This window comes from Macrobrachium rosenbergii, chromosome 3 (genome assembly GCF_040412425.1).
Source record: "Macrobrachium rosenbergii isolate ZJJX-2024 chromosome 3, ASM4041242v1, whole genome shotgun sequence".
Lineage (NCBI taxonomy): Eukaryota > Metazoa > Arthropoda > Malacostraca > Decapoda > Palaemonidae > Macrobrachium > Macrobrachium rosenbergii.
The window spans coordinates 13188698-13211978 of NC_089743.1; positions in this window are offsets into that span (position 1 = coordinate 13188698).

Below are 23281 nucleotides of genomic sequence, written 5' to 3' on the forward strand. Positions count from 1 at the left end.
GCTACTGGTGTAAAATTCTTTCTAGCCTATTAAGATCTCCACACAAATGCTTTAAGTTTTTTGTAATTTATACACGTTTCAGAGCAACATCGGATTTAAGAAAAATATGAAGTTAAAATAATAATAATAATAATAATAATAATAATAATAATAATAATAATAATAATAATAATAAAAAGTGATTTTAATTAAAAGTGATTCAGATTATAACTATATATATATATATATATATATATATATATATATATATATATATATATATATATATATATATATTCCTGTTTGAAGTTTTGTCCCAAGAAGTTGACATGCATGAAATTTGGATAAATAGGCTAGCTGTTTCAGAATCCCTTTTTAAGAAAAAATATTATTATTATTATTATTATTATTATTATTATTATTATTATTATTATTATTATTATTATTATTATTATTATTTAATTCAATATTTTTCTCATAAATATTTAGCCGGAATATAATTTAATATAGAATTCACTGTACTTTGAGAATGATTTACACACAGAAAATTATAATCGATATACGCATCTGCCCCGGACAGCATTCAAACGTAGCAAGTGATATTTGTGGCTTAATATTTGTGTGTATTAAAGTCACGTGCATAAGTGACAAAATTATATATATATATATAAAATATATATATATATATATATATATATATATATATATATATATATATATATATATATATATATATATATATAAATATATAATTTAACATATGTAGAAAATTGCAGTACAGTAAATCTTCCTTTGAATATGATTTTCTTGCAATTTCCCTGTTTAATCTCAAAAATAGATATGTAAAAAGAAAAATAATGAGAGAGAGAGAGAGAGAGAGAGAGAGAGAGAGAGAGAGAGAGAGAGAGAGAGAGAGAGAGAGAGCTCCCCCGTCTTTCTCAAGTCTTCTTTACACTCTCACTCAAAAATTCTGACGACGAAACGTATGCATAATCATAGTCTTGCAAGGCGCAACTGGATTACTCTGAGGAAAAATATCCTTTATATTGTTGATATTAGGGAGCTTATTAGGTGGATATGCCCCTAATAGAAGGGAACACCCTCTGTTCTGGGGGGGAAATGAAGGTGTTAGCAGGGACATTTGAGTCTTTATAGGGGAAATTTCAGGAGGAAAGGAAAGGTGTTCGCAGACACGGCGGCCGCCTCCTGCAGGTTATTACATAATCATATTTGGGAGGGAATGAAAAGAGTACTGATACGAGCGCACAGGGATGCTTTCTCTGCTTATCGTTTTTTGATTATGTATATATTATGTTTTTATGATTATGTATATATATATATATATATATATATATATATATATATATATAATATATATATATATATATATATATATATATATATATATTATATATATATATATATATATGTGTCTATGTCCGCGTGCATGGAATGTATAAAAACAATTATAATATAAAAATGCGATTTACATACGCAGAAAAGTAAGCATCGATAAGAAACGGGGATAGAAGAGCAAAAGCTATACCAGCGTATTAGTCTACCTTCACCCAGCAGGTAGTCCTGGCCTTGTAGTATAAGGAGTGTAAACGAGGAGTCATCTTGAAAGTCATTATCATTATTCGACGCAAAGAAACTCTGTGACATTTCCCGTGCATTTACTTCCAGTCATCTTCAGTCTCCTGTCTTATATTTTCATTCAAATCTGTGTCTTCCAACTTTTCTGACGCCCAGAGGCGACCAGCTTTTTACTTTATCTATATATGAAGAAGTATACCTTAGTTTAACCAGACCACTGAGCTGATTAACAGCTCTCCTAGAATTAGACTTATTTTACGTGGCTAAGAACCAATTGGTTACCTAGCAACGGGACCTACAGTTTATTGTGGAATCCGAACCACATTATACCGAGAAATGAATTTCTACCACCAGAAATAAATTCCCCTAATTCTTCATTGGCCGGCGGAGACTCGAACGCGGGCCCATCAGAGTGCTACCCAAGAACTATACCGACCCGTCCAACGAGGAGCTATCTATCTACATATGGAACGTCAGTAATTTCTCATATGGAATTATTTCCCACTCTATCCTACTATTTGACCCTTAATATTCTTCTTAAAGCTTTGTTCTTAAGTCGACGAAGTCTTTTAGATGTAATTTCATTGTCGTATAAGAACTCATGTCCGTATTGCAATACAGATCACATAATCTTGCCTTCGCGAGCAATTTCAGTCTATTGGATAATCCTGGAAAAAAGATGGTAAATATTCACCATATTTAGAGAAATCTAGAAAGAACATAAAAGGAGCACTGCTGTTGAAGGTGCATTGGCTTGCAAAAGTGAAAATTAATACAGATTTTTGAGAAGGAGGGAAGGGTGAAGAGATGATTTACTAAAATTTTATATTATTACAGAATTGATGGATCGAAAGTTTTATCACTGAATGACGATTCGGAATGTGCCATGGTGCTAAATTACTGAAACAAATAAATTTGATAACGGCACAGACACTGTACCATATAAAAAAAAAGTTAAGTATACCTTAGTTTAACCAGACCACTGAGCTGATTAACAGCTCTCCTGGGGCTGGCCCGAAGGATTAGAATTATCTTACGTGGCTAAGAACCAACTGGTTACCTAGCAACGGGACCAACAGCTTATTGTGGAATCCGAACCACATTATAGCGAGAAATGAATTTCTATCACCAGAAATAAATTCCTCTAATTCTTCATTGGTCGGCGGAAGATTCGAACGCGGGCCCTGCAGAGTGCTAGTCGACAACGGTACCGACCAGTCCAACGAAAAACTTCTGTACCATATCAAGAAAAGGGAGAAAAAAAAAAGTTAAGTATACCTTAGTTTTACCAGACCACTGAGCTGATTAACAGTTCTCCTAGGGCTGGCCCGAAGGATTAGACTTATTTTACGTGGCTAAGAACCAACTGGTTACCTAGCAACGGGACCTACAGCTTATTGTGGAATCCGAACCACATTATACCGAGAAATGAATTTCTATCAACAGAAATAAATTCCTCTAATTCTTCATTGGCCGGAGATTCGAACGCGGGCCCTGCAGAGTGCTAGCCGAGAACGGTACCGACCAGTCCAACGAAAAACTTGTGTACCATATCAAGATAAGGGAGAAGTGTGGACTGGGACCTTAAAGGTACTCTGGAGATATGAGCATGTAGATACCCTTGGTGTTTGAATGATGGGAAACTTTATACAACTGGATGGCGTTTAGAGCCTAATGAAGTAAAGAAGACAGTTTTGATAACATTTTCTTACCTCCAGTGGTGTACCTCTGGATCTGTTCTCTCCACACCCTATTCATACTTTTTAGCTTCTTCTTCTTCTTCTTTTAAAGGTTTTTTTCCCCCCATTTGTATGGGGTAAGCAAGATGCCTTCTTTTTGAAGGACTTTGATTTGGCTATTTTTTATGACATAATTCAAATGGTGTTGATCTTAGTCTTCACAAAGCATCCCCCGTTCTTTTCACTCCTCCAAGAGACCTGTCATCAATCTTCCTTAATCTTCACAGATGCTCCTAATGTAGGCAAGAAAAACACCTCTACAAGTTAATAAACTGAAACAGGTGGCAGCCGAGTTTAACAAATGCATGGCCTGAAGCTACATCCAATAGTCCCGGCTCAGAACAAGAAGGATAACGCCTACAGCCACCCCTCTGAAGGGACAAAGGCACTGAATAAGTCATCCAAACAACGCAGTTAAGCATGTTGGGCTACGTTTGAATTTACATTAGTTACCAATAAATTGCAGGGATTAGGAACCGAAATATACTTGCTGATAGGCGGGAAGATAGCAACTGAAGGTACACACTGCAAGGAAAAAGATGTGTAGATTTCATACACTTACTCACATATAAAATACATACGATATATATATATATATAAATACATATATATATATATATATATATATATACATATATACTACACACACACACATATAAACATATACACACACACACACACACATATATATATATATATATATATATATATATATATATATATATATATATATATATATATAAATTTTTTTATTACACCGTGATCTATATAATCATGAAGCTACAAATGTCACGCTACCTCAGGAAAATCCCCGATGGGGTATTATCACAAAGTGAATTTATAAGTGATAAATGGACTGGTACTGCCGAGTCTCGAACCCACACACAGATACTTACAGCACTCAGTCGAAACGTTTCTTAATAAAACAACCTTGAAGACTTCTTGTCTTATGGATCTCCTGATGACGCATTTGCTTGCTTGCTTGCTATACATATATATATATATATATATATATATATATATATATATATATATATATATATATATATATATATATATATATATATACTGTATATGGACCAGTGACAAGAACGTTCACCTCATCAATGACAGATTCGAGTTTGATTCCTTAACATCACATTGAATGCCACTGAGCCTCTGTTGGTCATAGCGGTCAGTTGTGTACTAGATAGTTAGTTAGCTGTAGTGGGTTGCCACCACGATGGAGAAGGGCCTGGGGTAGAACTTCACTTCAGTAGACTACCTGAGACTTCGAAGGCTGACGCTCTAGAAAGAAATGGCATGTGGTGGAAAAATTTATACAAGAAAAAGAAATAGGTTGTATTTTTAGAAAAAATTAAACAGTAGCTGGGAAGTGGCGAAGTTCACCAGCAAATTCACCAATACAAATTCGAAAACATATATATATATAATACATACACATATATATATATATATATATATATATATATATATATATATATATATATATATATATATATATATATATATATATATATATATATATATATATATAATATATATATATATATATATATATATATATAATATATATATATATATGTAAATATTAAAATATTGAAATACTGTTTGTTAAGACATTACATGGTATTGTTTGTTAAGCAAGAGGTCTGGAAGTAAAGGTGAAAAGCCGTATGTGGCATAAATGAAGACAGGAAAAGTTTGTGTAACAAAAAATATAGAAAGGCAAAGTGGACTGTACAGGATATACGGAATAGAAAGTAAGTGACAGAGAGGAATTAAGATGGAAGTGAAGCACAAATCAGGCTATGTAAATGGGAGAGTGTCTGGTGGGGTGTAAAAATAAATCTAAGACGAGAGTGCGTTATGTCTCAGGTCTTTATGAAACTGATTGATGTGAGCAATCAGAGAAACAGAGTGGACGTTGGTGCAAAATTTTTTCATAAGGAAATGAAGCATCGAATGGCTGATGTCTGCCACCTGAACAGAGATAGTGAAAAGACACATCAGACACTGGTGAAAGTTGTAGAGTGGTTGCACTGGGGGAAGGCTAAGAACAAATGTGAGAAAGTGTAAGATTATGGCGGCAAAATGAAATCAGGAAGATGAATCAGAGAATGTTTATATTATTTTTACTATTGTTCAGTAGATGAAACCTATTCACATGGGACAAGCCCACAGGGGCCAGTGACTTGAATTTCAAGCTTCCAAAGAATATGGTGTTCATCAGGAAGAAGTAAGAGGTTGTAAAAGGAAATACAGAAAGAAGAGATCCCACTTATTAAAAAAGAAAAACTGTATTAAAATGCAAGAAGAATAGTGATAGGGTAGTAAAGCATGGCATTTTCGCTTGAACTTCTGAAGTTCCAATGGGAAAGAATGGACCCGGCTGGTCCATACAGATATTTGTATGCAATAAGAGACAATGTTATTGTGAGAGAATAAGCAAGTTATATTGTGGGTAAAGCAAAGAACGCAGCTGGGTGTGTGGCAAGATAGAGGCAAGAAGCCATGGGTGGAATGTTATGAAGTTACTGTGAAGCCAACTCTCATTTACCGAGATGGTATGCTGGTGTTAAGTGGCGATGAAATTAAAACATAAAATTGGAAGGTGTTCAGATGAAAGGTTTTCATAGTATAGAAGGCTTTTTCTATGCATCCATCCCTCTTTGGGAAAATGTTTTAACGCTCTCTCTCTCTCTCTGTATATATATATATATATATATATATATATATATATATATATATATATATATATATATATATATATATATATATATATAATTATATATATATATATATATATATATATATATATATATATATATATATATATATATATATATATATATATATATATATATATATATATATATATATATATATATATATATGATATGAATGTATGTACAATTCATAAAAAGTGTTTCTATCTAGTTATATATAAAAGGTAACGCACTTAATTCAAAACTTATGCACCTTACAAGCTGGTAATCAAATGAGCTTTCATTCTTCTTTCCTCCATTTAAAACCGTACTGTATGGACCACCACATCTACAGCACATTAGAAAGCCAGCTCCTCCGGGTGGACAAGGGGTGATTGGCGATGGATGGGGGAGGCGAGGCGAAAGGAAGCGTGGAGGAATGAACGGAAGTGAGAGGGAGAGACAGCGTTCCAGGTCGATCTCTCTCCCTTATCCAGGATCCAGGCCTCCCATACCCGACTCTCTCCCAACCGCATCATCATGACATGCAAATTGTATTATACCGAAATGAGGTGTACAATTGCCTTTCTTTTCCTCCTCGCCTTATTCTTTGTGTTATTTCTTTTTCCTCTGTTTCATTTCTACTTTCTTTTTTGCTAGGGGAAGAAAGTTAATGATGACCTGTAACCCTCTCTCTATAGAAATCACGAGCTGAAAGGAGTGAGACTTGCAGCTACTTGCGTCAAATACAGAGAATCTGTTCATTAGACAGTGAAGAGAACAAACGTAGTTTGAAATTAATTTGAATAAGAAACTAATGAGAAGACCACGAATATCAGGTTAATTGTTTTTAACGTATTTAGGGATTATATATATATATATATATATATATATATATATATATATATATATATATATATATATATATATATATATATATGATATATATATATATATGATGTATTTTTTTAATTTATCGAAGATTAAATAATTTGCATCCTTCTACAAACAAGTAAAGCAAATTTATTATACTAGTGAATTAACTCAATTTCTCAATAAGTGTCATATCTTTGACGGCCAGTTCCGAACAATTGTCAGTTTCTGTACCAGATCTGTCTGGCTGGGAGATGAAACACCTCCAGATTTCGCTGGAGGAGGTATTTATCAAATTTTGTTGGTTATATACAGACGGACCGATCTCGTGCTGTTAAATTTCTAGAAAAGGTAAAAATGAAAATCCTGGGTAAGACGTCGGAACTGGGCCAAACTCAGAAAATTGGCAACCGCTAAAAACCGATTATAGGTGATATAAATATAAATAAATCTATATATATATATACATATACATATATATATATATATATATATATATATATATATATATATATATATATATATATATATATATATTTGATATATATATATATTTGATTGTGCTCATACATACAGGCAGACAATTCGGGTTTATCTGAGTTCAAAGCTGATGTAAAAAGCAAACCGAGCGAGCGACAATTTTCCCGAAAATATCTTTATTCTTAAATCAATCTTTAGTCCTTCGAAAAAAAAAATTATAATCTTTTCTGTTTACGCGGTAATTTTATTCGGAACTCCAAACATTTTCGGTTGAACTGATCTTCTACATTCAATCCATCATTCGCATAGTCATTACAATTATACTTGGAAATATAAATCGATTGTGACTAAACTGAGAAATTTTCTTCTTTCAGCATATATAACAAAATATCTTCCGGTACAATTTTTAGGCGAACAATTGTGTACAGGTAGCCTAAGTTTGAAATCAGCATCATTTAAGAAGAAAACCGTATTTTTCGTTAATTACTGTAACCATATCCATAAGAAGTCTAACCAAGGATGCACAGAGCCATTTTGTATCATTTCTTGACAAGAACGTAACTGATTTTTTGCCTTTAAGCTTCGCCATATTAAACTAACTATACGTCCGCAAACGCCGGAAAAGACACCCAAGAAAACACTTCCTCTGGGAAGGGTTAACACAGAATATTCTCCTGAACGGCGGACAGAGATGGAAAAACTGAGAAAAATTATATTTCGAAAAGCATTAGCATTTACATAATTGTCCAGGGGTACATTATAAGACTCTTTCATGAAAGTCCCAGTCTTAAAAGAATCTCGCCTGCTCAACCACAATCTTCCTCAGAGGTGCATAAAACGCTCTCATCCAAGTCCCTTACAGCAATGAAGAGGCCAAGGATGAAAAAGCGCCAGTAGTTGTGAGATTACAAGACATCCTGTGGTAAGACTGCAATAGTATGTTTGAGTGGCTGACCAGGATGTGTAAGGTATGTATTGAGGAAGGATAATTCTATAGGAAATAGGAAAGGATAAACAACAGAAGTGAGTATAAGACTTATAGGGGCATACTATTATCAGTAATGCTTGCAGAAGTACTTCTAAATTTTTGACTAAGAAAGTAAAGATTGATGAGGGAAGAGCATTGTGGTTTTACACAGAGAACTGAGTATGGATGAAGGGATATGTTGTGGAAGTCGTTGAGGGTGTACGGTGTAAAGTACAGTTCACTAAGAACTTTTGGAAGATTTTAAAATGAGAGGTATTATTCTGTTAGAATAGTTTTAGAAATATAAATGATCTGGTTTAAAAGTGGGTCTAAGGAAAAGACTTGTTATGGGCTTCATGGGTTTTTAACATTTTTTTGGAGTGAGTTAGGACAGAGTTGTGTAAAACGTAATGGTATACGAACAAGGTAGTAATTAAGATGTGGCATGACACATTTGCAGTTGGTGATAGTGAAGAGAAGCTGAAGAGATTGTGGATCTATTTGTAAGAAGAGAGGAAAAACTTTTAAGAGACGCAAGGTAACAAGGGTAAAAGGAAACCTGGAAGTTTGAAAAATGCATGTCAGTAGGGACGTTGACTAAGTGGAAGTGTCTGATTTGTATCGCCGTTTTTGAGTAAACGTCGTGGATGATGGCAGAATGAAAAAAGTAAAAAACTGGGTAAAGCAAAGAAGGCAGCAAGATCTCTGCTAAAGTTGCACTGCATGAAGGACTGCTAAGCTTATTCTCCTTTCAGGATCTGTGAATAATAATAAAAATAAAAAATCATTTGATGCTGCTGTAGTGAACTGTGTATAAAGTATACAGTATATGGGGTAGGAGGGGTTGAAAGGGTGCTTAGATTTAACTCCTCTCAAGTGGTATTTGAATGATGTTCATGACTAACTTTTCGGTTTCTTGGTCCAATCGTGAAGTCAGCGCCAGTCATGTGTGATCAAATATGAGAAAGTCATATTGCATTTTACTCAAGAAAATATGTTACATCAGTCATAATTACTCAAATAACATTGGAGCTGAAAAGTTGGTCTTGTACAATGTATAATTCTATCAAAAACTACTTGCTTTTATCACTACCTCCTGTATGGAGAGGTAAGCGAGCCACCAATACACACAAACACACACGCACACAGATATTATCTTTTTATCTTTGAATCAGTCTGTACTTCTTTTTCTCTTTAGGCAAGCTTCTCAGGAACAGGGAAAATTATTCAAGATTCTTTCCTTTTACTTATTCTAGTCGATGGACCGTTTCCTCACTCATCGGCGACGTCTTCAGGACTAAATTTCAAATCGACTGAAGGGACATGTCAAGCCCTCTGTATTTACTCTATAGGTCGCACCACTGCCACACTGCACAGGCGATTGCAACATTATGTAGATGACCACGACCATAAACTGACACTAGAAAAATTATTAGAAAGCATAGAGATCATGCACAGAGAAGCCTAGTGCCACATATTGCAAATCGCAGAAGCCGTGAGTCTAAAATCAACAGAAAACCTGTGTTAAACATACAGGAGAACACGGACCTCATTCTCCCTTCCTCAAGGAAACCACCGGACATCAGTGAGAATCTGAAGGGTGACATGAGCAACAGAACACCCCTGGACACAACTACCAACAACGAAGCAAATCAAGACTAACAGCCAGAGACGGCAATCACGCCCTTACCGACGCCCTTTATTGCAAGCAGTGACATAGGACGCATCCTATGGAGCGCAGCAATGCCCATGCTGCCACCCAATCCACCAGCAAGAGAACGAGACCCACCGACCAATAGAAAGTCAGCACCCCAACGACATCATGTTTAAATTTAAAAGTCCAAATGCAGTAATAAAAACCTTGTATGTCAATCTGAAATTTAATCCTGAAGACGTTGCCAATGAGCGAGGAAACGGTCTGTCGATTAGAACAAGTACAAAAAAAGAATATTGAATAATTTTTCCTTATTCTAGAGAAGCTTGCCTGAAGAGAAAAAGAATAAGTATAGACTGATTCAGTCTTGCTAAAATGATGGTATCTTGAATAATGCTAAATATATATATATATATATATATGTGATATATATATATATATATATATATATATATATATATATACAGGCAAGAACAGAAAAATTTTCTCAACATGCTTGTTTTCCTGCACCCACTCCTTTTTATATATATATATATATATATATATATATATATATATATATATATATATATATATATATATATATTTATATATATATACAGTATATATATATATATATATATATATATATATATATATATATATATATATATATATATATATATATATATATATAATATGGACTGCATACATGTAAATTTTCACTTCCATTAAATGTCCGGATGATAACTACTTTCATGCATACACAAACTCACACGCGCTCACACAATGACAATGTGCTACACAAAAAATCAAATGCATCAAAAAATGTCAAACATTAAAAGCTTTAACGAGAGATCAGAGGGACTGCCTCCGATTGAATCCATTGTTCAACAGAAAAATACCTAAACCTTGAAAAAAACCGTTGACCCCTGTTATGAAAAAATGAAAGCTAAAAATATAGTCCACAACGTGCCTTTGTCCTATCTCTCCTTGTCTCTTTTGTAAGTTAAAAGAAAAAAAAAGGAAAAAATTGACAGAGTGATCACCAAGAGGTCATCGACTCGTGGGATAATAAACCGAGTTTAAAGTTAACTGCAAAATAATCGTTCTAGGAAATAATCAAGCGACGCCTCAGCCAGAGGAACTTGAACCAGCCTGAAAGGCTTCACGAGGATGACAAGCCTCAGCGGCCTGGTGATACTGCGAAAACGTCGTAGGGGGCATTTTGTTTGTGACAGGGCACCTTTTGCCATATCTTGATTGGGAAAGGAAGGTAATGGCTGTTCTCTGTTGGCTTCTTTTGCTGGTTTAGTGCTTATTAGTGAACTAAGGAATGACTGGACATTTCTGACTCTCTCTCTCTCTCTCTCTCTCTCTGTATTTGTGTGTGTGATTAAACAAATATCTCAACTGTATTTTTCATATCCAGGACCTTTTCAGTCAATTTCCATAATTAGTTTCTTGCCAAGGGCATTCACGTTTTATTGATTTGCATCCTCATAATCTTAAATTTACTGAAATTCGTTAATCGATTTCTCTCTCTCTCTCTCTCTCTCTCTCTCTCTCTCTCTCTTAGTGATTAAGTATATTGCTGTCATGTTTTTCGGCGTATCCAGTGTCTTTTGTAGCGAACTTCTAATTTAATTTCTCAAAAGGGTATTGACGTTTTACTGACTCGCGTCCTCATAATCCTACTCTTGCTAATTTCAATTTCTCTCTCTCTCTCTCTCTCTCTCTCTCTCTCTCTCTCTCTCTCTCTCTCTCGGACACCCGTAAGGGTGACATAAAAACGGAGACAGGCCAGCATCCCTCTTTTGATTTACAGCCAGGTGCCAAATTTGGCAATTCCATTCCAATTTCGATTACTTTGGCACCCAGTTCCAATTTGAGATTCATCTCTCCCATTGTATTTCCACACGCTGATAATGACATAATGGGGTAATGATAGCTTGTAGGTTGCCCCATGCCAAGAATGATGGATCACGGGACCAACCCCCCGGTGCCCCTGGACTACCAGGAGCGAATACCATGGTGCGAAATCTACTTCCTAAGGAATTGGTCTCCACGGAAGATGTTATCGTTTGGAATCGAAGAAATTGGAATACATAAGGTCAAAGACACAAAACTTTGGGGTAAGACAGATTTACATTTGAGCTGACTTTTATACTTATAGGATTGCATGCAGTGCTTGGGTCATCCATCACCGTCATCCTCACTACCTGAGAGCTGCTTTTCAATAATGTGGATAACATAAATATATATTATAATCTTCCATTATTCAGAACAATCCCTAGTCACTGATCTTAAAGTAAAGTACTCATGGTTATAATCAAACATCCTCTTTAACTTTTAACATCATTTATATTGTTTAACCTTACCGTTACCAACTGATATCATCTTTGATATTTGGAACCTCGTTTTAAGTGGAATGTTAACAATTGCCGCCAAAGATACAACATAACAGCTCTTATAACCACAATCATTCAATGTAATGGTTTTGAATATTTTGACCTTTTACTGTTATTCCAAAAGACTAAACTTGTAAACAAGAAAGAACGTCGGGCTTCCTTTAGTGAAAGTGCACCAAGCATCAATTCTCAAATATATATATATATATATATATATATATATATATATATATATATATATATATATATATATATATATATGTATATATATATATATAAATTTATATATATATATATATATATATATATATATATATATATATATATATGTATATGTGTGTGTGTGTGTGTGTGTGTGTGTATACAAACATATATATACACATATGTATATATATATATATATACAAACATATATATATATGTGTATATATATATATATATATATATATATATATATATATATATATAATATTTATTTATTTATATATAAGCATACTTTTAAGTGTTATACTGATCGAATTAAAACTACAATTACTGATCTGTAAAAGATAAAACTATTAATTAATAAAAATTACCTCTCTCTCTCTCCCTCTCTCTCTCTCTCTCTCTCTCTCTCTCTCTCTCTCTCTCACCCTCTCTCTCTCTCTCTCTCTCTCTCTTGCACATACACACACGCACACACACACTCATATACTCACACACAAAAACACACACACACATATATATACACACAAACATTAAGCTACAAATATAGTTCTATATACATATATATATATATATATATATAGTATATATATATATATATATATATATATATATATATATATATATATATATATATATATATATATATATATATATATATATATATATATATAACAAACCAAAACTGAGTCCAATTTCCTCGTATATATATATATATATATATGTGTGTGTATATATATATATATATATATATATATATATATATATATATATATATATATATATATATATAAAGTAAATTAAAACAGAACCGATTTAAAGAATAACAAAATCCAGTGACGTCACTAAACAACTCCCCTTGTTAACTAATCTTCCTGACAATGAATACCAAATTCGCAAGAAGAAATCAGACGAGATTTTTCAAAACCTTTGTGTAGAACCACTACCGTTTTCCTTCATATCCTGTCTCATTTGTGGATAATACGCTGTTAATACGAAAATCTGCTCTACATCAACTTCAAGTACGTTTATGCCGGATTAACGGTACTTCTAAGCATTCTTAATGAGGGTTGGTATTATGCCTCCGGAAAAGGATTTGTCTTCTTGTCGAAGAATCAGCGCACTGGAACTCCCTCCCCTCCCTCCCCACCCTCTCTCTCTCTCTCTCTCTCTCTCTCTTATCTCATGAATATGAGAACTAACCTATCAATAACATTCACTTCCTTTTATTCAAGTTTAATCATTTTCCATTGCGATGCTGGTGAATCCTCCTCAATAAATAATGGGAGTGAATGAAAGACCAGGTGCCAAAGACTACTATGCAGGCGTCGACGGGGGTTCACTTAAAGAGCACAAGGTGTGTGGTCAAGGAGGTTCTCTCTCTGTTCAAAAGGTGTTAATCCTCCGTGGGTAGGTGTGCATTCGGCCGTTTCTAAATCCGCTTACACCGGCAGATCGCTGTGGGCTACAGAACTCAGGGAAGACGAAGCAGATGAAGACGATGATGTACGACTGGAGATGTAACAAGATGTATTTGGAGACGCTGTAGATGGAAGGTGAACTTATGGAAAGGAATATAAAAAGAGAATAAGCTGCGATAAGAAGCCAAAAACCGAAGATAATAATCAAGATGCGAAACTAAACGAGCCCTCACTCACGTTAGGGCATACTTCTGTCAAGGTCATTTAGCACCGAGTCAATAAACTTGAACCATGAATGAGTGAATCTATACTCTATTGGCAATCAAAATGCAATGTGATGACTATATATATATATATATATATATATATATATATATATATATATATATATATATATATATATATATATATATATATATATATATATATATATATATAAATTTTAACAGTCTTTCAGGCACCCTGAGGTTGTCTTATTCAGACATTAACTTTAGCTAAGTCTTTGTCTTATTCAGACACCTTTGTCTTACTCAGACGTATCTGTCTTATTCAGAATATATATATATATATATATATATATATATATATATATATATATATATATATATATATATATATATACCCCATAGAATATATACCCCAGCGTTATTGAGATACCCTACTAACACAACGTCTAACACATACCGGCATTGATGAGAACATAATTTCCTGCCATCTACCTTTGTGGAGGTAGTTAGAATACAAAAAACTTAGTACTTCTTTGCTATAATGCACCATTCCACTGCGGATTCCAGTTATAATCTGCAGTATCCTCATACTTTTACGATATCATTTTGGAAAAGATATATATGTACACACAAATATATATATATATATATATATATATATATATATATATATATATATATATATACACACACACACACATATATATATATATATATATGCATATATATATATATATATATATATATATATATATATATATATATATATATGAATGTCTTTTCCTGTAATACTACAGTGTAATATGAAAATAAGAAGGCCCATAAAACACTATTTAAACGTTGAAACCATATATTTCGGGCACTTGTTTCTGTGCCCCTGTTCACTGGTAGAATATGGACAGGTGGAAAGTTACAATGGTATATATACAAAAACATGAAGGTGTGGCCTTAGGCCTCCGATGTTAAGAGGTGGCGTTTCTTAAGAAGGAGGAGATTGACCAAATTCCCTAGTGGTTTTTGGCCTCATTAGCTCCCGTTTGGCGATGGATCTGGCGGTCGCGTTTCTTGGGTCATCTTCTTCAAAAGGGTGCGAGGATTAAGGTGTCAATGGCGTCCGATTTCCAATGTCCTCCTGACAGGTTCATATTGTTGGTTTGATTGATGATAGCAGATTCCAGCATCTTTCTTTTGTACGGACAGCTACTCTTGGGCCTTCTTATTTTCATATATATATATATATATATATATATATATATATATATATATATATATATATATATATATATATATATATATAAACACACATATACATACATACATACACACATATACATATATGAGTGTGTATAGTGAACAATTTTTCTAGTATTCGGCGTGCTTTCCTTCCTTCAGGTGTACATGGTGAAAATGAAATTTTAAAAACCAAGACACTTGATTCAATTCAATATGTAGTGAAAATACCATCACTACGGATTCGGATTTTAAAGTTCACAAAATGTCCTTTCCAGAAAAGGACATAGAGACTTTAGAGTTTTCCTTAAAAAAAAAAATAAATAAATAAGTATTCCAAAGGAGCAAACATGTGAAACGGCCTCGAGTTTTGCTTACACACTCTTACCTGAAAGAAACATATTTTTGATGTTTGGAGACGATGCAAATATCTTTCCTTTCTCATGATAGTAGTGTGTACCTTAAAGAGACTGACCTTTGGCCAAATAATATGGATAAATTAGATTTATCTTCAGTCAGGACTAAAATTTTATTGCAATTATTATAACTGTTATACCAAAACAGCAAAGGGGGACAACGGTGAGAGACAGACAGTTCAAGAGTATTTACAATCTAAGTTAAGAGACGTTCTATGGGTGTGACCTCGGTTATAAGAGGTGAGATTTAACGTTATTCACCTCCAAAAAAGATTTATCAGTGGTATGACAGCTGCAGATTGAAGTTGCTACATTTACTAATGCTTTTAGCTACTTTATTTTTTATGATAATGCTGCAGCTCTGCAACGGCCATAAAGATTTTCAACAATGACTTGAATAAACCACACTTAAACACACTAAGGGAAAGACATCTTTTGGAGAGGACTTCGACACTAGGCCTAGTGAAGCTGTTAGACTAGAGCAGTACCGGTTTTTCGACCCGAGAAAGGCAAACAGAATTTTTAAGGCTGCTTTTGCAACCAGCAATTAAAAAAAAAAAGGGGGGCGGGACTATGGATCACTTGTGAGGACTTTTATTTACATGAATTAAAAATGGGATTAAAAAAATGAGTCCGGTGACTGTCATCCTGAGAATGTATTGTGTCTGGTGAACTTGTATTTTTGTTAAAATCAATAAACGGGCATTTACATAGCTGTTGTAAAAATGATATACAAATGAAAAAGGGTGGGGATAGATATACGCCAAAGGCCAAATAAGAAAACAAAATATCTGGATGTTTTTGCCTCACAATTCTTTCAAAAATTGTACTTGTTATGACATTTCTTTATCAATGACGTTTCACTACAATGTTAGTCGGGTCAAGCTTAATGGCGCAGGTGGATAGTGGGGTAGGGTACTTAATCTAAATTATATTTACAAATCGGTTGATTTACTGGTCGTTAAGCATGTGTCTTAGGTAAAATTATTTATTCTCTCTCTCTCTCTCTCTCTCTCTCTCTCTCTCTCTTATAGGCATATCTTTAAAACCTGTTGTACTGTACTCCTTAATCAGGTAATTGGTAGTCTTATGGAAAGGGCAGAAAGCTAGCAAACTCTTCTCAAAATACCTGCTGAACAATGGAATTTTATATAACACCTTTTTGCAGTCAATTACCTTATGAGGAAAAATTGCGTTTGTATGTGTATGAGTATGTATAGCCTACACACACACACACACACACACACACACACACATATATATATATATATACACATATATATAAACATTAAACCTTCAAAGCAACATCAACTGTGGATGAACTTCTGACACTGCAGACTTACACATTAGCAGCTAAATACACCTGCACACAAGGTTCATCGGCAGAGTGCCGAAATTCCCTTCACATACACATTGGGCCATTCTCTGTCCTGCAAGTACTCTCGCTACTTGGATATTCGCGCTTTGTGTGATCACTAATCTGAAAACCACAGTCTAAGGGAGTTTAAGAAACTCCTACAGAAACTGCAGCTTTCAAGAATCGAACCCCGACTGATACCCTAATGCTGGCGGTGTGTCTAAAAGCACCTCAAAGGAACCTGATGAACAACAGCTGTTATGCTCCTACGTTCCACGCACAAGAGCGCAGCAACTTTTTTAGAAGGCGCTGAAAGAGATTCACTGCGGGTCAAAGCTTTTGCCGCCGCTGCAATGCAATGTTCTTCTCACCTGCCTCATACTTTTCTGCTCCTTTTCTTTTATCTTCTTCCGCGTGAGACCAACCATGTAATTGTGTGCATTGTCACTGCCGAATCCTTTTTGAGAACGTGGGTGTGCTTTTTCTATGATGAGGGATGGCAGGACAAGGAGAGAATATGAAGAAGACCGAGGAGGAGGAGGAGGAGGAGGAGGAGGAGGAGGAGGAGGAGGAGGAGGAGGATAAGATGGCATGCTTAGCGACTTTGATGTTTCTGTCTCAGATCATCGATTGAAAGAAATCCCTTACCCCTGACTTCGCTCCTGCGGTGCCCTTTGAATAGGCCGACTGAGGGGGCGTTGATTGCCCTTCAGGATATTTTCGATGTCTTTGGCTTTCTCGTCGATGAATTCGGTCTCCCGCCTCTCTTTCTCTCTCATGACCTATTCCTTGAAATAACAACTTTAGTGTGATCCGGCGCCTGTCTCAAAAGACAGACTCTATTGTCGCAGAAGAGCCTTTCACTGACTTATAATCCCTTCAAGAATCCGAGCTTTTACAAGGATTCAACCCAAATGACAAATCAGGCTTGTATTTATCATAAGTCAAGAACCTCTGCAAAATATAAAAAAGAAGAAAAAATATAACAGTGTTATTTCCCCCAAGGGCATTGAACTCGCCGGGAACTAACCGAATAACAACAACAACAACAACAACAATAATAATAATAATAATAATAATAATAATAATAATAATAAAGTATCTTTTATAATATTAAATCTTTAAACACAGATTTGTCTATATTCATGTTAGAATGGATTCAATAAACATGATCATTTTTTAACAGAAGCTGGATATAACAACTGAGTCTATATTCGAGGAGCAAGAGACAATCCTAGATTTGCGTAAATCACCCTTTCCTAAACCACAGTTATGATTGCGAACAAAAAATCAACACTGAAAGAATGCGCTACAATCCAAAATTTGAATTAAAGGTTTATTCTTCATAATCTTGAACGTAAAGACCAGAGATCTGTTCAGAGTGAAAGGCATTATCACCCAAAGGGCTCGAGGATTTCGTCATGGGTTCCCCGCTGTCGGAACCCATGACAAACCTCTTTCAGTCTCATCATGAGGTGGGATGAACTCCCCGCCACCCCCCCCACGCACATCTCCCTCCCCACCGACTGTCCTAACGATTTTAAAGTCACTCAAAGGACATTTTCTCAGCGTTTAAGTCTGCAACAGGCTGAATAATTTTCAGAGTGGATCAAAGACATCCAAGCGTAAAGGTTACAGATGAAAAGGAGTATAGTAAAAGAATGAATTTTCTGCATTGGTATTTGATGATTTTTTTTTTTTTTTTTTTTTTTTACTGCCGAGAGCCGGAATTTCCAACAAAATGACTTGAAAGAAAATCGGATATTGCAGTGAGTTTCTTTTTATGCTAGGACAGATCTTTGTTTTTTTTTTTTTTCTGTCGCAAGCAATATTTCGCGTGAATCTATCAAAATCCGGTGAGCTCTAAAGGTTAATTCTATATTTTTTTTTACTCCAATGACAAAGTATCGATTTCTGAAAACCAGTCCATAAAATAGTGAAAATATGCCTACAATATTTGTGCCCCTGTCGGTGAAAGGATGAATTATCAATGAGTGAATTTTGTAATTAAAGATTAATCAGTAAAGTCCATGGTAGTAAGTGGTGATTTTCATTTTGGTATGTTAGGGTATCATCTCTGTTATATTTGCAAAAATCTTCTAAATTACATGTATGTAATTATATTTCAGTAAAACAGCTAGGTACTGGCCACTTCCTTTTTTTTCTGAAATGACAGAAAAAAAAAAAAAACGCTTCCACAATCTACAAACGCTGGTTGGCGTTATTTTTCCAGGGAGTCCGGGGGTCTACGTATCCATAACAGACCCCGAATATCTAGAGGACCACGAGTTATTGACCTGGGTTGTTGACAGAAACCTCCGACCGCCAAATAAACAATTGGTTATGTGAGGAGGTGCTCCTGTCAGCTGCGCAAACAGACAGAGAAACACTTTCAACCCACAGACATGTCATAACCGCCCCCCCTCTCTCTCTCTCTCCCCGTCCCCAGAGTCCCCTACCTTCATTTTCTCCCCATTCCCATACACTAAATGTCACTAAAAGCTCTCGTCCAGCCTAAGAAGGAAACGACAAAAGAGAGGCTTCGACGAAAGAGGGGAATGGAAGGGACTTTATTGTATTGCTGTGAAAAATACTTTTTTAAAATCTATTTATGTAATATATAGATTATTGTAATATGTATGATTTCCTTGGGACTTTATGACCTTTTTCCCCGTATGTAAGTGGTCAGTTGCATGAATAGTTTACACTTGCGATTTTCTTTAACCTCCATTCATATTTCTCGCTACTGAGTAAGCAAAAGTACGAGAATGCACTGTTTGTTCAGAAAACATTCCCAATGCGATATTATTCGGATGATTATTTTATTTATCCCCAGGTAAGTGTGATAATGGTTTATGATGGCTATGAGAATCATCCGATTTGAACAAACGATGCATTCTCGTATTTTTGCTTACTCAATAGCGAGAAATATGAATGGAGGTTAAAGAAAATCGCAAGTATAAACTATTCATGCAACTGACCACTTACATACGGGGAAAAAGGTAAAAAAGTCCCAAGGAAATCATACATATTACAATACGAAGGATAAACGAAGTGAAATGGTGATATTTTAAGTTCTTTTATGGGAAGATACGAAACTTAGAATTGATAACCAGAAATTAACATTGCTATTTAAAAAAAAATTAATAAAACCACTTCCAGTATCCACAAGGGGTTAAAGAACAGGGAATTACTTATGAAACCCATCAAGCCACTGCAGAATAAGAACCTCTGTGTGTGTGCTCAGACAGAGTCAGAGGTCTGTTAAGTCGCATTCCCAACAATAAAAGACCAGTTATAAACAAGGAGCGAGCAAGAAACTATTATCAAAGGCTACTTGACTAATACTAATAATAATATTAATAACACAGAAATTCGCAATTTAGGATTGTAACTGAGCCAAAAGATGAGCACTGATTTAACTCCAGGACCTATTAATACAACCACTATCATAATAACTGCCTAGGCTAAAGTAAAATTTTATCATCAATAAGAAGGAAATATGCAATGAATCAAGGAAATTGAAAAGTACATAAGAAAAGATAATCAGAATATGCAATGAATCTAGGAAATTGAAAAGTACATTGATGAAAATAATTCTTTTCTGACTGGATATATACTTTATTGTCAAAAATATTTCAAGAGAATTAAATTTCTCACTCTCCCCAGACTATAATTGTCGCCCTCCAGGTAAACTCTTGCGTCAATAATGTAGATGTATGGTGATGCAGAGCGCTGTTTCCAGCTCTACAGGAAAGGAGAGCATGTGGGAAGTTGGGGTGGCGAGTTATGAAGAATGCAGAGGGAAGGATTGGCCTTTAAATCATGTAAAATTCATAAATTTTCGAGGAAGTCTCATGATGCAGGAGAAGGGTAAATATCCCGTCCACCATTCCAGGATGAGGCGTTTCTCTCGACAAAGGACGGGAAGGTGTGACTGGGAATTTCTCAGGCGAAAGATCTGAACACAAATCAATAATGTTCATAGTACACAACCGAACTTGAAACGCAAGATAAAATCATGAACTATAAACGCATCATTTCTATTTACACACACACACACACACACACAGAGAGAGAGAGAGAGAGAGAGAGAGAGAGAGAGAGAGAGAATAGCACATCCGTTTTCTCAAGATCAGATCTACGACATCGGAAAGAATTTTTGCGGTTGGGACTCTAAAAACGAAGTTCCTTTTCAATTAAGGTGTTCTGTCGTCACGGCTCAAGATGGTAAGAGGATCTATGGCTGAGTGATAGAAAAGAGAGGAGAAGGATGGGCCTGACCGTATTATGAACACAAATTCATGGATTTACCGAAGAAGAAGAAAAAGAGGGTGAGGAAAAGAAAGGAGGAGGAGGAGGAGGGGGCGGCGGGGAGGAGTATGGGTAGGTGGAAAGGAAACAGAGTGGCTATGGCGATTGATTGAGTTGACAGTGAAGTGGACTACTACTGACAAGTTTCCCCACAGGCAAGAGAAAACAAGAGGACCTTTTTTCCCTTCCTCCTTCCTCTTATTCTCCTCCCTTTTTTTGTTCATTTTTTGACACAAGGATGACAGGATGAGACGTAATATGCCGGTGATGGTTATAAAAGAAAGACGAAAAAGGGGAAGAGATGGCCATGGTTTGACAGGATATGGGTCCTGTGGATTTTAGATAGAGGGAAGGGAAGATGGAAACAACCTTATTTATCAACACGAAATTGAAATATGATAGACATGAAAAGAGATGATTTACCCAACGCCGGGTCTTCGCTCTGAAAAGAGCCGTCCGAGGAAAAAGACAGGATATACGCTGTAGATACCGTATGACAGAAAGCGACAGGAGTGACAGGACGTAAACTTCGTGCTCACGCCCTCGGCATATACGCACTCTCGCACACGCGTAAACATAGGCGTGTAGACGCTCCAAAAACTGACCCACGTCTATGAGATACAGACAACTTTCACACGGACACTCGAAGCCCACGAATATCCGCTTCTCCCTTGTGCAAAGATAACTATCACACGAGGCACCATAATTACAATGACAATGGATCAGGCAAACAAGTCGGTCAAGATGACTGAGAGTTGGTGTCTACCAGGGAGAGCAAAGACCTTCTGGTGTCGGCGAAAGCCAAATTTAGCGACAGAAAGGTCAGGAAACGTTTTCTTGCCTGTGTCTCCTGATAATACTATGCAGGGAATTTCATCTGTTCTTTTTCACTAGATATTTCTAAACTACCTCTCCCGCTGAGCAAATCAAATGCAAATTTCATTTTTGCAAGTCAAATTTATTATACAAAATTGAATTACTTGGTTTTTTAAAATGAATAAATACCATTGGTAATGTAACTCCTCAAATAATCAACATGGACTGTCTACTGGAAACATGGATGCGAAACTGGAATAAATAAATTCAGTAACTGTCTCGCTGAAAACACTGGGATGTGCAAAGTCAAAGCAACAACTTCGGACATATTTTTCTCTCTAAGCTGAACAGGCCACTAATTAATTACAAGCTTACGTGGTCTTCCAGTAGTCAGTTGAGGAGGAACAAGAAGAAAGGTAGAGAAAGTAGGGGTGGGGAGTGTTTAAAAAGGCCATGGAATTAATAATAACAAATATAAAAAATCTCATTATCATTATTCCATTATTATTAATAAAGTAGTAGTGATGTCAGTAGTAGTATGGATATATAGGGATGAGAGATGTAAAAGTATATAAGTATATATATATATATATATATATATATATATATATATATATATATATATATATATATATACACACACACACACATATAATGAGGTGTGACAATAAAGAAACGAGACTGTAGAAGTCACACTTTGCCTCAATGCCAGTTAGCTAACCACTATTATATGTCACTATATTGCACAACATCTCACCACTATTCTTATATATATATATATATATATATATATATATATATATATATATATATATATATATATATATATATATATATATATATATATATATAAACACACTAAACACACTCACACACACACACACACGAGCTTTATACCTATCTATTCGGC